At 37.5% G+C, this 24424-nt stretch overlaps 2 pseudogenes; both read right to left on the bottom strand.

Annotated features, from left to right (window-relative positions):
- Positions 1 to 908: 908 nt before the first annotated feature.
- On the bottom strand, positions 909 to 5206 carry LOC143622240 (UDP-glycosyltransferase 71E1 pseudogene; annotated as a pseudogene).
- Positions 5207 to 8290: 3084 nt separating this feature from the next.
- On the bottom strand, positions 8291 to 12943 carry LOC143622239 (UDP-glycosyltransferase 71E1 pseudogene; annotated as a pseudogene).
- Positions 12944 to 24424: the final 11481 nt, after the last annotated feature.

The following is a 24424-nucleotide window of genomic DNA, read 5'->3' as shown; positions in this document are numbered from 1 at the left end:
GATGTGGAGTATGCTGGTGTGATGTGTGAATAAACTTTTTGAAGATTTTAAACCCTAACTAATATCACAAGTTACACAACTATGTTTACTTAAAAAAAACAAAAACCAGGTTTCGAAAGAATCGAACTCAAGACTTTACAAGTTGAAGGTTTAAGGAAAAATGAATTTACCGCTATACCTTGAATTGTTTGTCACGGGTTCACTTTTAAAAATCTTATCTGCTCAGTCAAAAATTTTTATATATCACTTCTACGTAAAGTTTTAAAATCGATGGGTTCACGTAAACATGGTTATACAATTTGGCCAACACTTTTTAGCTTTAAAGACCAACTACACTATTTATTTTGGATTGAGTCTTGTAAAAAGGGTGGTTTCGGTTTGTGTTAGCTAAGGTACAATATCACATTTCTAGGGTTGAAGAAATGTTTAGGAGCAGAATGATGTTACGCAACGTGAAGAAGAAAGAGCGTTAGGGATGGTTAGAGATGGGATGACAGCTCTTACCACTCTATAAATCAGTCATGCCACCCTTTTTCATCAAAACAAACTCCAATCAGCTCATATTATTTGAGAAATTACTTAAAATATATTCTTTTATTAACTTTATAAACACAAATAATTAACTATAGTCATCTAATTGATAACTTATATCTCTTACTACTAGTATATCGGTTATATGAGCCTTATTGGATAATCTAAGTAGGACATGATAAGAAGAGTAACACGTAGTTAAGGTTTCTTCATTAGAATTGTGCATACCCACTCTATTACAGATTTACAACATATATTTGTATGTGCCGCTTTGTTACTAATATCACATATTATTTTTGTATTTTAATAACAAAGGTAAGATAGAAGACCATATTGAAAAAGATAAAAAAAACCTTAGTAACAAATTCAAAACCCAAACATTTATTAAGAAAACACAAAGCATACAATGGTCTTAAATACTATTGAGTAGATGATCGATTAAGTTTCCAACAGACACATAAGAAGATCCGCCCTCAACAACCGCAACTCTACACTTCTCTTTCATGTCCTTCACCTTCTTTCTTATCTCGACATCACTCATCAGCTTCCTGATCCCCTCTTCAATCTCCTCCGCAGTCACAGTACGTGTACTCGTATCCTGCATCTTAATCTCCGTCGCCAATCCCAGTTCCACCCCTAGTAGAAAAGCATTCACCTGTTCTTTTAAGTACACCGGCCATGTTGCCATTGGCACCCCACACCATATACTCTCCAACGTCGAGTTCCATCCACAATGTGACACAAACCCACCAACCGATGGGTGGGACAACACCGCCATCTGCAGGACCCACCCGACCACCTTCCCCACACTCGATGTGCGTTCAAGGAAGCCTCGGGAAGGACCTCTTCCAAGTTTTCATATGGTTTCGGATACTCCATCTTTCCTTTTGGCGGTGGACGACGGGAAACCTGTGGGCACTCCGCTCAATGCCAACCGCCATCTCCTTCACTTGCTTCTCGTTAAGAGTCCCCATGGTTCCAAAACATAAGAACACCACCGAGCTCTCCAGTTGCTCGTTTAGCCACCTCATAATATCCTCATCCTCGTCACTAATTGTCTTCGTCTTCTTATTCACCAAGTCTAGTATCAGTCCCACCGAAAACACCGGTGGGCTAATGCTGCTGCGAAGGGACTCCAATCCATAGCTTTCCAGATCATGAAATGTATTTACTATTATACCATTCGACTCGCGGTACTTTTTCGCAAGGTCGAGATACAGTTTTGACCAACCTTCTTTCTTATGAAAAGCTATATCGGGTAAGACCTTATTAACCATCACAGGGTTGGCTAAACCCGCAACGGTCAACGGTTCAGCCGAGTTTTCCAACTGGATTAAAGCATCATAGCCCTCACTGTCTCGTTTATCCTGAAGGTAAAACATGAGCCCAAGCACGGCTGCGGGTGACAGGAAATAAGTGTACGTTGGTACCCCAAACTCCTTGGCCACGTCAATTACGTCAATGCAATGCATTTCCGCAACGAAGGCAGCAAGTCGAACGGACTCAGACTCGGCGATGATGCCTTGGACAATGTCTCTAATACGAGGCTTGTGGTGTTGGAAGATGTCCCATGTGAAGGTTCGGGGCGTGATGAGAGCCGTAGTGGCGTCATCGCCACTATTTGTTTGATTTTCAGCCTTCACATTAGCCTTTTAAATCACCAATATTTTGATTTTCAAAGTAAAATAGTAAAGTTAAGTTTTTTAATGATGGTTTATATTTATCATTTATGATTTAGGTGTGATTGTAATATGTTTTAGCTTGATTCGAATTATATGTTTATGTTTAGAATTATGTTTAAATTTGTGCATTTAAGGGGTTATTGACAATCTATAAAATACTCGAACCCGACGCAACCCGAAAATTTGTCACCGGATAGTAAAAGAAAAGCATGGCTCCGCCAATTACGTCTATTAAGAGATTAAGTTAACTGAATAATAAAGTGTCCAGAAAACAAGTTATGAGGACATATTTAGAAATTAAATCTTAGTCTAAGCTATCACATATATTAGATGCACAACCTAAGTTCAAAAGAAAAAAACTACTTAATATTGCTTAAAGGTTTATTTGAATACATAACGAACAGTGACGGATACATAAATTTTTTCCAGTGGGTTCACTGATTTTAGAAACTCTAATTTTGTACATTTAGAGACAAAATTTCCGGGTCGGTTTGATGGTTCGGATCGGATAAGGTTCATTATATAATGAAAATACAATATAATAACAAAGAACAAACGTTGTCATAAGCTAATTGTATAATTCAATTCAATAAATTTCAACATGATCAGTCATACAATCTAGTTACGGTGGACTCAACCGTTTTGGAGGCCTATAGCAAAATTTGGGGCTTTTATCGAAACTTCATTAGTTTAAATGTTATTCGACTTGTTTATAAGACTTTAAATTTCTGACTAAAGCATTCAGTTTAATTCCATAGAGATTAAGACCAGAATTTTAAAAGCATTTTAATAAAAAAGAATAAGTTAAGAAACATTACTAAAGAAAGATTATGCTAGCAATTCTTAAACAACATACTTGTGTAGTTGTATGTAACTAAAAGCATGTCAATGAATGTTGTATTTAATTGGCTGCAGCAGGCAGTAAGTTGAAATTGAAATCCCAAGACGCACAGGAGGTTTGTCAACTGTCAATTTAGTGGCAGTGTGTCTGAAAAAAAATATAAAATTCAAGCATTAGATGGGACTCGAACCTTACCACTATATGAAGGAGGATACTTTACCACCACACCAAAATTCAATTTGTTTATGGGTTCACTTAACATTTTATGTGTGGGTTCACTCTCATATTTTATTTAGACATTATACTAAAATTTCGAAACTCAGTGAGTTCCCGTGAACCTGTACCTAACATGCTAGGTCCGCCCCTGATAACGCAGGTTAACTGGTATATTATGAAATCATAACAAAGAAATATGATAATTAGAAAACACATAATAAAATTACGAGGTCAATAGAAATAAAGAAAAAAACACATTGTTCTTTACGAATTTTCATATTTTGAAAACTGATTCATGACAACTTCAACCGAAACATTAGCAAGAAGCTATCTATTGATGTAACAAATGCAATGATTGTTCATGTAATAGTCAAATATCTAATCACGCATGCAAATTCGTCTTCATACGTCTTGTCTTTGCAACAAATAGAATTAATGTTAATGTAAGGCCCCGTTACCGGTGCCTCTCATTTGGACGTTGGATTTACTCATTCACATAGTTCTAATCATCAGAGTTATTAAAACATTCGCGGAACATAAAAGCTTTCATGAATCATTTCATAACAATCCAAAACTTGTCTTAAACTAACAACTTGTCTTTCAAAAACTAAGTAATTAAAACATAACACGTCTTGAGTTTTCCGATGCCTGCCTCTTATTCAATGCCACGTGTTCCCCTCAAGCGATCTGTCTCATTCTACTCACCTGCGTGCATACTAAAAGTCAGTTACGCTGAGTGAGTTCTAGTTAATAACATAACATACCTTATATACGTACGTACTTTCATTCATACTTTCATAATTCAAATTCTATTTTACTTTATTCTATTCTGCCTCGGATATTATTAGGGTCCGGTCCCTTTTTCTGCCTTGGATATTATTAGGGTCCCGTCCCTTTTTCTGCCTTAGATATTATTAGGGTCCAGTCCCTTTTCTGCCTCGAGATTATTAAAGGCCTCGGTCCCTTTTTCTGCCTTGGATATTATTAGGGTCCAGTCCCTTTTCTACCTTTCTATCTCATACATTCATTCATAGCATACATACATACCATTCATAATTCATACATAACTTTATAACTTGACAGTGCGTGCAATATCCGAAGATCGTTCACGTGCCGCAAGCAATCATTCTTACCTTTCACATAATCACATAAGACATACACTTATCACTTAGGATAAATGTATTAACAATCACATCAAGTATGCACACAGCCCCGAAAACATAATCACAGAAATGGGGCTAGAAACTCACCTGAACACGGTTACATTCACCGTTAATGGTTATTCCTTTCTTGAGCTGTGTACGGCTAATTGTATAACAATTACACGTATCAATAAACTATCGCTATCTATATTGTGTTTCTAGTTCAATTACAACCCACAACGAACGGGGGTACGGAGGCAGCGCCCCTGGCAGCGGGGTTCTAGGGGCGGAAGCCCCTAGCGGGGTCCAAGAGGCAGAGCCCCTGGCTGGGGTTAAGCTAGAATTTTATTTCCATTAACTGCCTTAACACATTTTTTACTAGAATTTTAAATTATTTTTCTAATTCGTTAACTCATTCTTCATAACGAATTAAGTCGGATTCGCTATTTGATTCGTTACCTTGTATTTATGAGCGGACATAAATGTAAGCGAACATACATGTTAAGCGAACTTAGCTGTATGCGAACTTAGCATTAAGCGAACATGGTAGCAGGTGAACTTGAATGAGGCGAACTTAACATTAGCGAACTTAGCATTAAACGAACTTATCATCAGGCGAAATTTGTATGAGGCGAACTTATATACGTGCGAACTTATCATGCACGCGAACTTATTGGTAAGCGAAGTTATCTACAGTAGCGACGGGTTTTGATTTTAACCCCATAAACATCTCTGTTCAACCCGTAACCCTTCGATATGATGTTAATCAATCCCGTGAACATTCCCATGGTCATTTTTGGATAAGATTCGGCCCGAAAACGTTTAAAGTTTGGACCTTTAAGCTCAAAAACGTTCAATACTAGATCGAAGGTTTTCTTTGAACGAACCGTACATGTTTATGGGTTCATTAGGTTCGTTCTAACATCAAGTTCGTTACTTTACGTTCCGTTTGGACCCGATCTATTATAGTTTCAAGTTTCATGGCTAACTGTTTATAAAAACGTAAACTTTAAGATCAAGAACGTACCTTTTCGTGTTCGTTTGGTCTCGGATAGCTAGGTTATGAACTTGAGTCTTGTATCTATCTATATTGGGCTCGGTTTTGGTCACGGATCTCGCTCCTCCCTCTCACGGCCGTATATATATATATGGAGGTGTGTGTTCTTGAGTGTGTAGAGAATAAGATGGAAAGAAATGAGGGTTTAGGGTTTCAGGGTGGTTTAAGGGAGTATTTATACTCCTAACGCCCATGGACCCTAAGCCCATCTTATCCATAATCCCATCTTAATTAATCTAAGTCCATATTTCTTTCTTTATTTAATACTAATTAAATATTAACACATGATAATTGAACACGACTTCTTTATTCAACATTAAAATATTTAGGATGCTACAGTTAACTTCAACAAATCATAGACCAACATATATCCAACATGTTTCTTTTGTTTCTGCCATCTTTGTTTTTAAGATTAGATATATCATTCACGTTGGCAAACATTTCGTCTCCTCTAGTCCTCACATAATAATATAGTTTCGAGCTCATTCATAAGATCTTATCTTTCTTCATCACCAATATAATTTTTGAAGAAATTAGGGATTAAAATTTGGGGAAGACAAATCGTCACTCTGTGTGTGTGTAAGATACATAGAGATATTAAGATGATAATAATTAAGATCTGGGATGATAATGACTTGATATGATGATGAAAATCGGGAGATGATGATGATGATGATGACGAGGAAAGTTAAACTAACTGGATTTTGGGGAAGATGAAATAATAAAAGTGGTAATATATATTTCATAATCTGCAACCATAACAAATAGCAGCTCATTTCACTTGGTAGGCTTTGTACGTTGATAAACCGGAGGTCTGGGGTTCGAATCCCAGCCCCCATATTACTTAACGGGTCAAAGGACGTTTGACTAGCGGTAGGGGTCATACTGAGCTCACCGGAAAACTAGAATGATTCAATACGCGCAATTTAAAAATCAGTGGTTCATACTGTGCCCGCTTATATTACACAGGGAGGCAAATCATATTTATCTCTTTAAACTAAATTGCAACGTACGTGGAAAAAATGATTAAATAATTGTCATGAACAACTTCTTCTTAGTTTGAACGGAGGGTATATTTTAATAGTTCACATTAATACTCAAGTCTTACATAGATTTGTGAATACGTTGTCACATACTCACATGGTTAAGGAATCATTCAGTCGTCAATACGGTGGGCATATATTCTTGTTGTAAGGTGGGACGGAGTGGTCACCCCAAAGGCACTAGGGTGTCTCGGCCTAAAAAAAATCATCCCCGCCACAGGGAGCACATGCTGCTTCTCCCGTTCCCCTCTCTCCCTCTTTGTTTCTTTCTATCTCTCTCTCTCTACAATTTAATGGTTGAAAGATGGATTGAGGTGATAAATGACCTTTCTTGGGTTGAAGAATGGTTTCGGAGCATAATGACGTTGCGCAACGTGAAGAAGAAAGAGCGTTAGGGATAGTTAGATATAGGATGACCGCTCCTACCACTCTAAAATATCATTTAAGCAACCCTTTTTTTTCCAAAACAAACTACAATCAACTCATATTATTTGAGAAATTACTTAAAATATATTCTTTTATTAACTTTATAAACACAAATAATTAACTATAGTCATCTAATTGATAACTTATCTCTCTTACTACTAGTATATCGATTATATGAGCCTTATTGGCCGATAATCTAAGTAGTATATTATAAGAAGAGCAACACGGAGTTAAGGTTTCTTCATTAGAGTTGTGCATACCACTCTCTATTACAGATTTACAACATATATTTGTATGCGCCGCTTCGCTTGTTTCTTCTAATTATCTATTGTTTTTGTATTTTAACTAGGAAGATCCAGGCGCGTTGCGCCGGGTTGATGTTATTGACAGTCGTACTCGTACAACTTATCAAGTTGTGCAATGCGTCCTCGAGTCGAAGTGAATTCGATCGGTGTCAGGTTACAAAACCAGTAATTACCCTCTCCCCTCCAAAAAAAAACATTTGTTAACGCCAAAATACAACAAATTAACAAAAAAAAAATGCGTGTCGCGGTTACGAACCGACGGCACTTCGATTGGTATCTGGTTACGACCCAAAAAATAAAGTAAACCATAAATTTGTCCACTCTTAAATATACAACAATTGAACATATTTAAAAATTATAAAAAATGTGGCGAACTAAAAAAATATGTGCGTTGGAGTTGTGAACTGATACGAATTTGTTGATTATGGAATAGAGGGATAACCAAAGTTATAATAAAACCCCACGCATTTCATTTGCGAACTAACGTTAATTCAGTCGGAATCGACATTGTCGAGACTAAATCGTACATAGAAAACCATGTGTTGTGGTGGTGAACCGACACGGGTTCGGTTGGTATCAGGTTCCGACTCCGAAATTAAAATAATAAGTTAATTCGTCCACACTCAAAATACAACAAATTAACATTTTTACATAAAAAGACCATGGTGAAACCAAAAGTATAGGTGCATTGTGGCCTTGACCTGACGCAGATACGTCCAGAATCGATGGACTAAAAATAACTCATGAGAAAAAAATCTTGGGTTGCGACCACGAGCTGACGTGAATTTAATTGGAATTATTTGACGGTATCAACGATAATGAAAAACCCCACATTTTTCTGTAGCGAACCGACACGGATTTGAAAATGTAAAATAAACTAAAAGAAAATAAGAAGTTTCGCAACCAATCACTTGATTGCGTCAACAAACTTCTTAATTATATATAATAATAACAAAGGTAAGAAGACCATTTTGGAAAAAGGAAAAAAAAACCTTAGTAACAAACTCAAAAACATTTATTAAAGAAAACACAAAGCATACAATGTTCTCAAATACTATTAAGTAGATGATCGATTAAGTTTCCAACAGATGCATAAGAAGATCCACCCTCAACAACTGCAACTCTACACTTCTATTTCATGTCCTTTACCTTCTTTCTCATCTCACCATCACTCATCAGCTTCCTAATCCCCTCTTCAATCTCTTCTGCCGTCACAGTACGTGTACTCGTATCCTGCATCTTAATCTCCGTCGCCAATCCCAGTTCCACCCCTAGTAGAAAACCATTCACCTTTTCTTTTAAGTATACCGGCCATGTTGCCATTGGCACCCCACACCATATACTCTCCAACGTCGAGTTCCATCCACAATGTGACACAAACCCACCAACCGATGGGTGGGACAACACCGCCATCTGGGGACCCACCCGACCACCTTCCCCAAACTCGATGTGCGTTCAAGGAAGCCCTCGGGAAGGACCTCTTCCAAGTTTTCATATGGTTTCGGATACTCCATCTTTCCTTTTGGCGGTGGACGACGGAGTGCCCGCAGAAACCTGTGGGCACTTCGCTCAATGCCAACCGCCATCTCCTTCACTTGCTTCTCGTTAAGAGTCCCCATGGTTCCAAAACATAGGAACACCACCGAGATCTCCTGTTGCTCGTTTAGCCACCTCATAATCTCTTCATCCTCATCACTAATTGTCTTCGTCTTTTTATTCACCAAGTCTAGTATCGGTCCCACCGAAAACACCGGTGGGCTAATGCTGCTGCGAAGGGACTCCAATCCATAGCTTTCCAGATCATGAAATGTATTTACTATTATTCCATTCGACTCGCGGTACTTTTTCGCAAGGTCGAGATACAGTTTCGACCAACCTTCTTTCTTATGAAAAGCTATATCGGGTAAGACCTTATTAACCATCACAGGGGTGACTAAACCCGGAACGGTCAACGGTTGAGCCGAGTTAATTTCCAACTGCATCAAAGCATCATAGCCCTCATTGTCTCGTTTGTCCTGAAGGTAAAACTGAAGTTTGGTGACCAGGATCGATAAACAAAAAACGAAATTTTAGATCATAAGCTCGATCTTTGTAATTCTCATTAGCTCGAAAAATTACAATACTCAAAAAAACTCCTAATGATATAACCCACAAGCTCAGGTATGTATACTAATTTAGATTTCAAAACCCAACTAGACTAGAATAGAGATACCATAATCATATTCAAATACTAATTGGTAAAAACAAATCTAAATAATAATTAATAAATAAATTCCTTGTTGTCCAAGTCATTGGCTCGACTTGTTCACCAAGTAATTTATTCCATGTAAATCAAGTCACGTGCTCAACTTGATAAACACGATACGAACTCATCATTGGCTCGATGAGTCGGCCCAACCCGCCTCATTTACTCGAGGACGGAAATTAAGTCCAACAATCACCCCCCTAATTTCATACTCGAAAATTGGTGGATTTTTAACTTCGAGCATCTCTCTTTTGTCTCGATTCTCCCATTCTTTTACTCCGGATGTCTCGACATAACTCGCCGGTTCACCATCTTGAGTTAAAAGTAATTTCGGGTCATCAATATCGTTGTCTCTTCCTCGCTCGAAACGAACATTTCTTTCCAACATAAAATCATTAATATTCTTTGGAAAAATGTTGGTTCGAGTCAACCGTCTCACGGTGGATGGACCCGGATCAGTTTGCATACCAGACAAAGAAATTACCGAACCTTCAACTTGGGCTGTAAAATTCTAAGTAGCACAAATAGGCTGCTGAATTTTGGAATTGTGCTGCAGATTCCCAGCAACTATGCTATCAGTAAATTGGGCCGACTGGCCAACTGTTTCGGTTGCTGAAAACAAGGACTTTGCAGCCTTACTCGGGCTTCTCTGAAGCGAATTAACTCGGTTTTTAGGAATTTTATCAACCCGGTTCCACCCTCTTTTCTCATAAAAAATTACATCTCGAGAAACATGTATTTGGTTCTGAACCGGCTCGTACTTCCGGTATCCCTTTATACCGGGCTCGGTACCGAGTTTAACCATAGGGATACTTCGGTCATCAAACTTTTTAACCGAAGTAATTGATAGCAAACACATTGATGCTTCAACTCGAATAGGTGTTTCAACCCGAAGCCTAACCTTGTACAACCGATTTCTTGATCTAACCGACTTCATAATCACCTTTCTCGATTTATCAAGAAGTAAAAGTTGATCATCCTCCATAATCACTTTGCACCCATGTTCGGTTGCTTGTCCCAAACTTAAAATATTGCTCGTTAAGTTCGGGATAAAATAAACGTTTGAGATAATTCTCTCAATGCCATCATCACAAGTAATTGTAATGGAACCTTTTCCCTTGATGTCGATACACGAACTATCACCAAAACGAACTTTCCCAACAACAGTTTCATCTAATTCAGAAAAGTAAGATTTCATACCCGTCATATGATTGCTCGCCCCGTTATCGAGGTACCAAAAACCATCCTCCGTCGGTTCTGACTCGTACCGCTTAGGATGCACGTTTTCTTCACTCAACAAGACTTGATCATTAATACTAATCTTCATCAAAACTTCCTTTGTTGTTGTTGGCTCGTTTGCTTCGGTTAGGTTAGCTTTGGCACGTTTTCCTCTTCTCTCCGGGCATACCGAGGCGAAGTGACCCATCTCGTCATAACGAAAACATTGAACCCCTGAATAATCCCTTTTCTTCCACGAATTACCTTCTTTGTTTTGGTCACCTTTTGAGTAATCACGGGATTTTTCATATTCTGCTTTGCCCTTCCCTTTAAACTTTCTAGCCTTAGCCCTATTGAACAGTAACTTCCCATTATTCTCGGGTTCGTCATCAACACTGTTCACACGATCTTCAAAAGCTTTAAAACCGCCAACTATTTCTTCAAACTTAAGTGTCTTGAGATCTACCATCTGCTCGATAGACGCTACAATATTTATGCATCTTTTAGGCATGCCGGTTAAAAACTTTCTCACCAATCTTGTTTCATCTAGGGCGGAACCAAGTGCTGCAAATTTAGTTGCTAAACCGGATAATCTACCAGAATAATCGTCTATGGACTCGGAATCCTTCATCTTCGTTCCTTCGAATTCAGTTATAAGGGTATGTAGACGTGCTTCTATAACCCTCTCCGCTCCGACATACCGGGCTTTTATGGCATTCCAAACCTCTTTAGCCGACTGTATTGGGCTACTTGCATGACTTGATCTTCCGGTTTGGATTGAAAGAAAAGAGCGATGGCGGCACCATTCTTCTTCTCGTCCGTACTTCCCGGCTCAATTACATCCCATATTCCGTGGTACCGGAACACCGCTTAAATCCGGACAGCCCACATGGTGTAATTCGTTTTGGTAAGCATCGGACATTGAAGAGAAATAGAGGTTTGATTACTAGGGTTAGGTTGGCTTGTCATGGTTCGTCTTCGACTGTAGGTTTGCCGAAATCTTGAATCGATCTTGAAACAGAAAACAGATTAAAGAATAGTGCTCGTTCGATCGAAACCACACCAAGATTGTTTCTTGAATAGAAATTCGTGCAATAGAAAAACCAATCGTACACCTTCTTTTGATAATGTAAAAGTCTTTTAATAATAATAAGATATGCCTTCCACCGCCAATTAATGCAAACTGTTGTTGAATAATTAGTTGGCGTTAAGTTGGTTAGCAAAGAAGATATGCCACCACCAAGAACAGCCAATTGGAATTAATTCCAAACTCTTGAATCAATTTGCTTTACGTTATTCTTCAAACAACATGTAAAAATCTTCCGTCGATCTTGAACATATACCAATGAACTCGTGGTCGGTAAACCGTAAACCGAGCTCTGATACCAATTGAAGTTTGGTGACTAGGATCGATAAACAAAAAACGAAATTTTAGATCATAAGCTCGATCTTTGTAATTCTCATTAGCTCGAAAAATGACAATACTCAAAAAAACTCCTAATTATATAACCCACAAGCTCGGGTATATATACTAATTTAGATTTCAAAACCCAACTAGACTAGAATACAGATACCATAATCATATTCAAATACTAATTGGTAAAAACAAATCTAAATAATAATTAATAAATAAATTCCTTGTTGTCCAAGTCATTGGCTCGACTTGTTCACCAAGTAATTTATTCCATGTAAATCAAGTCACGTGCTCAACTTGATAAACACGATACGAACTCATAATTGGCTCGATGAGTCGGCCCAACCCGCCTCATTTACTCGAGGACGGAAATTAAGTCCAACAATCATGAGCCCAAGCACGGCTGCGGATGACAGGAAATAAGTGTACGTTGGTACACCAAACTCCTTGGCCACGTCATTTACGTCAATGCAAGACATTTCCGCAACAAAGCCAGCGAGTCGAAGGGAGTCAGACTCAGCGATGATGACTCGGACAATGTCTCTGATACGAGGCTTGTGGTGTTGGAGGATGTCCCATGTGAAGGTTCGGGGCGTGATGAGAGCCGTAGTGGCGTCGTCGCAGGGGATGTGGGCGAAGCGGAGACGGGGATCGGTAGACGACATGTTGTAGTCTGATCCGATGCATTCGGGGAGTTGCATTATGATGATTGTTGCGGAGAGTCGTTGGTCGCGCTGGAGGAGAACTTTTGCAAGCTCCACGAAGTGAGGTAGGTGTGGAACTTGGGGAGATGGGATGAAAACAAGCTCTGAGGTGATCATCGTATTGTGTTTGGAATGCACTAATTTGGTTTGTTGTAGACTTGTATGCATGTATATGCATGTATTTGTAGAGTGAGAGTTAATGTGACTTCGATCAATGTTAAAATCAGAATGGACATGCAGAGGCATTAATGAATTTGTTGACTTATTGTAAATGAAAACAACTAAACAACTGTGATATTAACATTGTAGAATTGAATGGATATACGTGGGGTTTTAACTTTTGTTTATAAAAAGGGAAAAGTTTCAAGAAAATTTATCATCATGTTTCAACTTCAGTCATAATTTTGAAAAATTGTCTAAAATAGTAAAATTTTCGGTCGGATCAAAAGGAATTTCATCAATCATCGACAAAAAATCGTTAACCTGTAAAATCTCTTCATGTGTTAACGTATCAATGGATACGACAAAATTCGTTAAAGAATTGTCGGATCCAACAGAATTTGATAGGTTTGAGATGAAAAATTCTGTTGGATTCACTGAAAGTTCCATCGGTTCCAGTGGTTTTTTAATGAATTTCGTCAGATCCATTAATATGTTGACACGTGACGAGAATTTACAAGTCAACGAGTTTTTTAACGAATTTCGTCGGATCCATTAAAAATTCCGTCGGATGACAGTTTTAGAGTGACTATTTTAGGTATTTTTTTAAAGCCATGATTAATAAAGTTGAAAAATAATGATAAAAAAAAGATTATTTTAAGGATATTCTTTTATATAAATCCATTTATGTTTTAATGAATCAATCAAGGCATCAAGCTACCCTTTTTCACCAAAACAAACTCCCATCACTTTTCATTTTGTTTGAAGACACAGTTTGAACTCCACACAACAATATAATACATACGTGTTCTAATTTAAGTATAAGAAATGAAATATCAATTCTCAAAGTAGCGACTTTGATATCCAACAATTTAGAAGACAGTCGGCCACTCGATCTCTTCACACTAATGTCTTCGGATCAACTTTGTTAACTTTCTTATTTAGTTTTAATTGTTTGCTTGATGATGTCATTGTTTCCTTTCTTTTTCTAAACGATTGACTTCTTGCGACTCGCAAGTTGTTCCTCACTTTTTGTTTTTAACTAGCAAAGCTTTAACACTTATGGCCTAATTATAATATGTAATGGGTTTTTTGTTTAATATTCTTCTCATATTATCTGCTATTATTTGTCATTAGTGTACCATGTATTTGGAGTTAGCCGTCTCTGTTAGGGTACCGACACTGTACCACTGATCCAACCACCAGTGATTCATCATGAGGTAATAAGTTCTAATGCTGATATATAAATATTTGGTGATCCAACTTTTTTATGGTCTTAGTTTTTTTATGTTTTAGTATGATGATAGATTTAAGTTTTATAATTCAACTATAATTTAAGTTTTATTATACATGCTAAATATAACTTAAGAAATAATGGTTTCAAAATTATAATATAAAATTCTTAGACATATACTTATCTCAACTAACGATAACACTAATTTAAATTATCTCAGTTTTCTTGTCTTAATACGTAATTTTAATGAGATGTTATCATAATTCATAACATACAATCCAGTTTTTTAAGTTTAACATTCATTACTTAAAATTGGAACACAAATTTGAGAAATTTGCCTTTTACATATAAGTCAAAGGGGCGGTGAAGGGCAGTGTAGAAGTCAGTTCGATCGAAGCAAGATTTACTAGTTACACAAATCAGGTTCAACACTAGAAAATGGTTCTAGGATCCGAGAGATCACCTAGGATCCGAACCGATTATAAGCATTATGGTTGGTCCACAGGTCTAATTTTTTTCCATCAATTGGGTCTGGGTTGGTTTTAGCATGTAAGACCCGTTTTATCACCCCTAATGATTTGAATGAGTACTTTGAATATAATAAAAAGCCTGACTTGACTCTTGATTTCTTTGACCTAGCTCTATACATTGGTTGTTTTGTAGATTGAAAAGTAAACATTGTTATGAAGGAACTCGTCAAGGAAAAGAAAGATTGGAAACAAAAATGTTAAATGAAATTATTGAGGAGTTGCGAGCGAAAAAAAAAAGATAAGCCGGAGAAAGATGCCATGTACAATAGGATGACAAATATTGAAGTTATGTTAGTAATATGGTTAAAATATATACTATAACACTTAAATTTGAATGTTTGGATGTTTAATATTTTAATTTGACATTTTAATTTGTAATTTTAAGTGGAATGTTTTTATTTAATTTTGAAAGTTGAATAAATGCTTAATTAAAAAAATATGAACATTATTAGTAGATGAAAGGGAAAAAATATATATTAAAAAATCATTTTGACCAGAAATTTGCGACCGCTTTTACGGTAGCAAGATTTGCGACTGCTTTTAAGGTAGCAATTTTTGTGACCTCTTTTGTAGTAGAAATATTGCGATAGTTTTTACAGTGGCTATGCGACCGCATTTCTGGTGGCAACTTTTGCGACAGCTCTCATGGTTGCAAAATCCGACTGATTTTTGCGACCGTTTTTAATGTAGCAAAGTATTGTCGCAAACTGTAGAATCTGTCGCAGGTTGGTTGCAATAGGCCATTAGCGATGCGCGTTTTTGCGACTGAAAATGCCGTCACAAAAGCTTATTTTTCTAGTAGTGTGATTAAACAATAGACCAAATAGCCTGATTTATAGGTAACAATCAACATTTGGGTCGAACCGCTTCAATTGACCGGATGCTCCAAAAATCATTGACCAACTGAATCATTAGTTCATTCTATTGGGGGTTTATTATTGTAATTGTTTGTTGGGTTTAGATCTCGTTAAAGGTCATCGAGTCTATATATTCTTTTATGCAAAAGTGATTAGAAAATCCTCTCTCTCTCTCTCTCTCTCTCTCTAGCTTCTTCTTTCTACTCGTTTACATCTCTATCATCAGCCCGACTTATATAATGTATGTACATTAAGAACAGATAACCAAAAACATAATAAAAGTACGAAATTTGATATGATCCAACCAAACCTTTTATCATGACGAACAAATGAAGTCATTCGAAAACCAAAACTTTAACTTATGATTGATAAAATTAAAAGTTAATCTGATTATCTTCAAACATGGCCCTTCACTTTGTCACTTTCCTTAAAATTAGTTTAGCCAAAACTTTTATAATCTCATTATCTTCAAACATTGACACGGGAACAATACTATATCAGTACGCGATCTCTAAGGCATACATCACTTATAGGCGCGTCATTGCATAGTAGTCATCATATGCATAAGATATAGCTGTAGGTCTAAGAAGAAAAATTAAACACATTTGCCCTTAATAAGATTGAATACATGCTATGGAGATAAAAGAATCACGTACATGCTAAATAAGACATCATACAAGACTCATGCTATGCTATATTGTCCTTGATAAGATTGAAAGAAAATAACAATCGGATCAAAAGGGATAACTCCATGTATCAATTTATTATTATTTCAAAACATACACCAAAATATTGAACAACTATAATCTTAACTAATTTAAATCCTCTCACAATAAGAAACAAGGATCCATAAAAACCCAATGCTAGTCAATGCTATTCGTTCACTAAACAACTAATTTACGCTGCTGGAGCATAATCATAATCTCCATCATCGTCATCACCGTCTCCCTCTAAGCGAGCCAGTGTAGGTGCATAGTCGTAACCATGATCATGACCATCAATGTCTCCATTAGCATGACCACTGCTATCTATACACCACCATGGTCCAATTGTCTTTCTAATGTGAGCCATTTGTAGGAGTGGGCTTTTGATGTAATTTAGAGTTGTGGTTAATTTTGAGTATGAAAATCAGAAACTTAGAAGCCATATTTATGGGTAAGGAGATCCACGCATCGGATTCCTTGAGAAGACGCCTGTGTATACATCAATGAGTAAATATGTGTAACAAAAGGAGATCCACACACCGGATTCCTTGAGAAGACGCCTATATATATGTATCCATGATTATAAGTGTGGAGTTGTAAGTAAAGTGTGTGTGTAACATGTGAAAAACAATTTAAGAGACAAGTCAGCAGATTAAGCACACTCAGAACAAGTGCCAGTATTAGTGGTGAAACATGAGCATGTGTCTACTTTGTGCATGAGTGGGTCATAAGAGGAAACCTTAGTGCTGAAAAGGAACACTTATAAAAGGTGAATGAGCATCTCTTTTTGGGAAAGGAATACAAATTTGTTTATTGCAACTGAAAATAAACGAAACCTCCCGGCTCCTTTTATTCATGGTTTCAGTCGGGTACATGACACAGTTTTATAATCGGGTATGGACTAGATTACCAAAACCCGTCCCATACCCAACATATTACGTATTGTGTATTCTTTTCTAGACCCACCAAGCGAGTAGGACCATCCATCTGGTCTCTGTCATTACTCCGAGAAAGAGCCAATTATTTGGTGATTAAGAACTAAAAAAAGACAGATAACGAGTTTCAGACAGGTTAGGTAACGCATTGACGTCCCACTATAGATTAAAGCATGACTTAAATCGACCCATTTGTATTTAATTGGTCAAAAATGTACCAAAACAAGTTTTAGCGCATGGGACAAAATGTGCCATTTTAGAGAAACAATTGACTACGACCATAATCTAGTCTTTTTGTCACTGTGTATGCTGTGGCGGATCCATGAAATTTTCTCACAGGGGGTCGGAAATCATAGTTAACCATCGCTATATAAAATTTTTTTTGTTCCGGTTCGACCATCGGGCCGAGTCGAATTGCGTCGGTCATATATATAGAAAAAATGATAATCAAACAAAGCATTATATAACAAAAAAAGTGCGAGAAACTTCATTATGAATGCATAATTATTGAACAATATATCTAGCTTTGTTCTATACGGGCTTCTATTTTCTGAAATCTAACCAAAACATCATCTTGTTTGACATTTATAAGCAGGTTTTTTCTTAATGTTATAAATAAAATCATCGTTTAAACTCTCATCACCCATATGATTATGCAAATTGGACTTCACGTACTCCATCGCTGAAAAACAAATTTCAACGCATACGGTTGCAATGAGTAATAATGATACGAGAGCTAACTTCAATTAACGAATAAACAATACACCAATGCAAATGAAGTAAATGAGCAAAATAATGTATAGCCGAAACATTTTGTTTAGATTAAAACATTTAATCCATTAAATTTACCTGACCTAATTACTTCCACCATCATACTCCTTTTTTTTAATTAGCTTAAATGTAGATTAAGTTGAGAGTTTGTGACTTGTGCTTTAAAATTGAGCATTTAAGCTTAAACTTGTATTTAAATTGTTTTCTATTAAACTCAAATTTAGTTGGTATATTATTTATATACATTTATATAATTAAAGTTGTAAATATGTAAAAAAAATTATTAGGGCCGGTCTCAAATTTCATAAGGTTGTTCTCGAAATTCCAAAGGGTCGTGCCGTTCTCGAAATCACACAGGGTCAGGGTCAAAATTATACAGGGGTCGGTCGGGATTTTAACACATATATACTAGTAAATTTTTTTTTCACAGGGATCGCCCGATCCCCTACTCAAAGGGTGGCTATGCCATTGTGTGTATGTACGGGGAAGATCGACCATCCACAAAGTCAAGGCTAACATCCTCCCACGGGCCTTGATCCGGAACCGGAAATGGCGAATAAAGACCCACATTCTAGTGATAAGTTTTAGCAACATAGTTGTGATAACGAGGGTTTTAGCTACACATGCTTAGTAGAAATTATGATATGTTGCTATTTTGGGTAGAAATTATGAAGAAATTGAAGTTTGGAGACCTTGTCACTCGATCCCCTCCCAGGGCCGGCCCATATGCTATGCTAAGAGAAGTTAGCGCTTTAGGCCCATCAATTTTTTAAGGTCTTAATTTTAAAGAATAGTTAATATGTATAATATGTATAGGATTTTGTTTGACATTCATGCCAATTAATCTCAACTTGTGTGTTGGTAAATTGACAGACTTGTTTTGCTCTAACCAGGGTTTGATTCCCATTTCTCATACTGATTTTATTTATTTATTTATTTATTTTTTTATTAGATCCTAACAAAAATTCAACTCTAACATCTCTAAATTGATAAGAAATTCAATTTTTTTAGCTTTAAGTATAATTTATTTTTTTCATGTAGCCTCGAGACTTTACATTTCTCAATATAAAAGTTAAATCAATAATTTTTTAGTACTTCAAGTATATTTCAATTTTTTTATAAAAACACTACTTAATTTATAACTTAAACATATGCATATGCATTAGTTTTTAAAGGGTGTTTGGGATTCCTTATTTTCATAAACTTATAACTTATAAACTTTTTGAAAAGTTAATAAGATGTATAAGGTGTTTGGCAAACTGTCACACCCCAACCTACGGCGGAAATGCCGGGGTGTGAACTGATTGTCACAGCTCACAAGGTTACTATCATGCAAATTGATAAATGACAATATCTATTTAATTTATTTAAATAAAACAATTACAGTTAAGTACATCAAGTATAACGAAATTACAACAATGATTAATTAAGTTTGTATCCTAAAAGCATCTCTACGTGATCTTCATCTTGCTAAACAACCAAGCTGATATCATGCAAATACGTATAAAATATATGTTTGTCAACAACACATGTTGAGTGAGTAAAACACAAGTTTAAGACACAACAGTAATAATATATATAATATATAAAGAAAGATGCAAACTGTTCCCATGAGAATAAACAATTAAACCATAGCACATACACAAACAATCAACCATAAAGAAAGGGCTAAACCGTTGCCATGCGAATGGACATTGGTTACCAAAAATGAGGTGTCGGTGAAACCATTGTCAATGCGTTGGATGCCGGCCACTACGACGGTAGTATGATCATACTAGTGTTAGGGCCCAAATTTTACAGTCGGATCTGTGGTCAGCTCAGGATCCTAAATATGCTCGGGATCCCGAATATGTTCAGGATTCTCAGATAAGTTTAGTATCCTGAGTATTATTGCTAATAAATAGATATTTCTCTCTTGGTGTTGATTTATAATTGCAGATATTACTCCATGCGAAATACACGGTTGGTGGTTACATAAAACGTGTGGAATGAGTTATAACCACTAGCATTAAGGGCCAAGTAATGGTTAATGATTAACCATTGACTATTATCCTGAAATCTCGCAATTAGTTAATATTAGCACGTGTGGGACCATGTTTGGTGAGTAACTCCCAAAAGAATCAGTCAAAGATATGAGAGACCAAGTCCAACATATAACTTCGCATTTAAAGCCATTAAACCACGTAATTAAAGCATGAAACATTTTTCATTAAGGACAAGGGCGGATTTCCCGGGATAACAGTTGTAATCTTTTCTTATATATACGAGCTGATAATATCGTTAGAACACACACATTCACTTACTTAGCTACTAGCATACTCTGTAACACTTAGCATTCGATCACTTATCAGCTCCACCACTTGTAATCACCTATTTTCATTATTAATAAAGTCGACGGTGATAGTTTTCACCGTCCGGGGGTTTTTTGTGCCGGAGATTACCATAATCATATACGTATCCAACCAAAAATTACGTTCTTAATCTTTGACCGAAGTAATTCGACCAAAGATTACGTTGTTAATTCTTGACCTATGTAAGATTATCGTGGTCAAGGGTTTTTTCCCTCGTAATCATATCATTGTGTTCGATCTTATTATCAACAAGCACTTTACCTCACACACTAATTTGATCAAAAGTTGTTTTTCCAATTTTTGACCGAAACAATTTGTCGCCAACCGTGGGGCAAACGGTGCTTTGATCATTATTCCCTCTCAAACTAAACCCTACTCTCAATATCCACAACATGTCTTCCCAACCCAAAATTGTTTCCTCTTCTGCCGCAGCCTCAGAATCCTCAGTGAAGCCGCCTATGCCTCTCCCCCTGCTGGTGGTATCCCGAAGAAGCCTGACAATGCTCAGAAGAAACCTGCTACTCCTGTGTTCTCATGTTCGAGGCCATCTCCCCAGGATCCCGTCATGGTGTCCAACAACGACCTTCTGTCTCTGTACAGACGGCTACAGGAACAGATGGATCGCCAGAACAAGACCAACTAGATGCTCGTTAGGGAACTGGAAGATTTCAAGAAAGCCAAGAAGCAGGCGGAAGAATTCACACCACTAATCCCGAGATCTCTGGATTTCACTCCTCCAGGATCCTCAAGATTGGTGCATCCAGAGCCGACCATGGCGTACAACTCTGGACCCCCATCTTTCTAGCATTTGGGGTCTGCGGGATTGCACTTATCTTGATCTCAAGGATACCCGTATGCGTCATCTGCTGGGCCTTTTCAATATGCAGGATCTTCAGGATTGTCACAGCCGGGAGGAACCTCAGGATTGTTCCAACAGTCCGAATCCTCAGGATTGTTCCAACAGTCCGGATCCTCAGGATTGTTCCATCAGGCTGGTCCTTATCAGCATGGGGTATCTTCAGGAATAGCTCAAGCTTAGCAGCCCTCAGGATCCTCCGATGTGCAACCGGGAGACTATATCCCGATGCAGGCTAACACTCCAACTGCTCCGTTTACCAACCATGGAAATACTATGTTTGGGAATACGAGCTACAATGCCCAGACTGTTCCTTAGAATGTTAATCAGGGTAACTCTTTCATTATGATTCCATTTAATGCTAATCAAGGATTTTTGCAGGATGCAGGCATAAGTTCGAGTTTAGCCCGAGAATTACATAAGCTTAAGGACATGATATCGAATGTCCCCGGCGTAATCCGTCCCATAGCTGAAGTTCACACTGATAGTCACAAAATATCCCGGTTTGTGCCATCGATTAGCAATGTACAGATCCCAAAACGGTTTCAAACTCCAAATATAAAACTATATGATGGCTCAACGGATCCTGAGGAACACGTCGCACAATATAGAGAACGTATGGATATCAATTCAATCCCTATGGAAATCAAAGAGGCATGTCTTTGCAAAGGGTTTGGATCTACCTTGACCGGAGCAGCCATGAAATGGCTACTGAGTATTCCTCCTAACACTATCAACTCTTTTTCTCATTTAGTTAACATGTTCAATAACCAGTTTTCTTGTAGTAGAACTTTTGAGAAAATGACAGGTGATCATTATAGGGTTACCCAGAATCCTGGGGAATCCTTGAGAGATTTTATTACCAGGTTTAGTAAGGAGTCGCTGAAAATTCCGAATCTAAACCCAGCTTCAGCAGTGGAAGCTCTCAAGTTGGGGTTAGAAAAAGGCTCATCCTTCTATGATGATCTCGTTATGACTCCGTGCAGGTCATTAGACGAAGCAAGAAGCAGAGCTCTGAGGTTTATCAGGCTAGAAGACGACAAGAAAAACTCTAAGCTCGATATCCCGAAGTATGATAAGACGAACAAGAAATCTGAATCCCCGGGAAAATCATATCGAGCAAAACCTTACTACAAGCCTGATAACCCCAGAATTAACGCAGTAGATGAGGAAAATGATGAAGAATATCCTAAGATCTTTGAATATTGTTTTTCTGTTGATATTGGTGGATTAATGTGTGCCATGCAGGATTTAGGTGAGAAAGCCAGGTGGCCAAGGAAAACAGAGAGACCAGGAGCCTGGAAAGACAAATCAAAATGGTGTGCTTTCCACGAAGACTTTGGGCACTTGACTGATGATTGCATTGCACTCAGAAGGGAGATCATTTATCTTCTCAGCAAGGGCCACTTGAAAGAGTTACTTGGCAAAGAGAAGGGAAGAGAGCAGGATCCCGAGAAAATTCCTGAAAAGCCGACTCCTCCACCAACGGATGCAAGAACAATCATGTTCATATCCGGAGGGTCCGACATCTGTGGAACCTCTTATTCTACTGCAAAGAGAAATGCTGACCAAAGAAAGTTAGAAGTGGCTGATAGGCCAACAAAGACATCTGTTCTCACTCAGGAGAGGATTATATCATTCGATGAAAGCGATAGAGTCGATGTTCAGGATCCTAATCATGAGAGTTTGGTAATAACTTTATATGTGGCTAACCATTATGTACGCAGGATCCTCATAGATGGCGGAAGCTCTGTCAACATATTCCTGATAATGGAGGCCAGGGAAAAAGAAATTAAAGAAGTACCTCTTTATCCGGAGGATCCTGAAGTCAAAGTGCTGATAGGAACGAGTATTCCTGAGGATATTGAGTCAAATCTGCTCGATTTCCTCAAGACAAGGCTGTCAACATTCGCATGGAAACATGAAGATATGACAGGTATTTCCAAAAATATTGTAACACATAAACTTGGAATTGATAACTATTCAGGCCAATCCATCAAAAAAGAAGAAAGTTTGCACCTGAAAGAAACATAATCATTCAAGAGGAAGTAGAAAGAGTCTTGAAGGCAAAAATGATTAGGGAAGTTCAATATCCCAGATGGTTAGCAAATGTGGTGGTTGTACAGACATAAAATGGCAAATGGAGAGTTTGTGTAGATTTCACAGACTTGAATAAGGCTTGTCCTAAAGATCCATTCCCTCTACCACAAATCGACTCGATGGTAGACGCTACAGCCGGCCATGAGATGCTGACATTTATGGACGCATCCTCAGGATTTCAGCAAATCCAGATGGAGCCCTCAGATCAAGAAGATACGGCCTTCATGACTCCCACAGGTATTTATTGTTATATTGCTATGCCCTTTGGACTTAGAAATGCAGGTGCGACCTATCAGAAGTTAGTAAACATGATGTTCAAAGAGAAACTGGGGGACACGATGGAAGTCTATATTGATGATATGGTGGTGAAGTCCAAGAAAGCTGAGGTTCACCTCCAAGATCTCAAGACCGCATTTGATATCCTCGACAAATATAACATGAAGCTGAATCCTTCAAAGTGCCATTTCGAAGTGAAGGCTGGCAAATTCTTGGGATACATGGCCACCAAAAGGGGGATAGAGGCGAGTCCGGAGCAGATACAAGCTATCCTGAATCTGAAATCCCCAGCATCAGTCAAGGATTTTCAAAGGCTAACTGGCAGGATAGCGGCACTCAACAGATTCATATCCAAATCCTCGGAAAAATGTAAAGAATTTTATGATATCCTGAGGAAAAACAAAAGGTTCGAGTGGACCAGTAAGCATGAGGAAGCTTTAGCATCCTTAAAAACTTATCTTTCTTCTTCTTCTCTACTGGTAAAACCGGAGGAAGGTGAATCCCTATCTCTATATCTAGCTGTATCAAATAATGCCATAAGTGCTGTTTTGGCTAAGGATCTCGAAGGTCAACAACATCCCATATATTATGTAAGTAAAAGTCTTTTGGATGCTGAAATTAGGTATTCTTATCTTGAAATATTAATTTTAGCACTTATCATGGCATCTACTAAACTTAGACACTATTTTGAAACTCACCGTATATGTGTTAAAACTAATTATCCTATTAAGTCTGTTTAGAGAAAACCAGAAATGTCAGGTAGAATGGCAAAATGGGCAGTAAAGCTAAGTGCATATGATATAACATATGAACCTAGGACTGTCATC

Source organism: Bidens hawaiensis, unplaced genomic scaffold (genome assembly GCF_021521415.1).
Source record: "Bidens hawaiensis isolate Kalapana, Puna unplaced genomic scaffold, B.hawaiensis_p1.1 tig00003115_1, whole genome shotgun sequence".
NCBI classification, from domain to species: Eukaryota; Viridiplantae; Streptophyta; class Magnoliopsida; order Asterales; family Asteraceae; genus Bidens; species Bidens hawaiensis.
The sequence above is the reverse complement of the archived record's forward strand: the minus strand, read 5'-3'. Positions and strand labels throughout refer to the sequence as shown.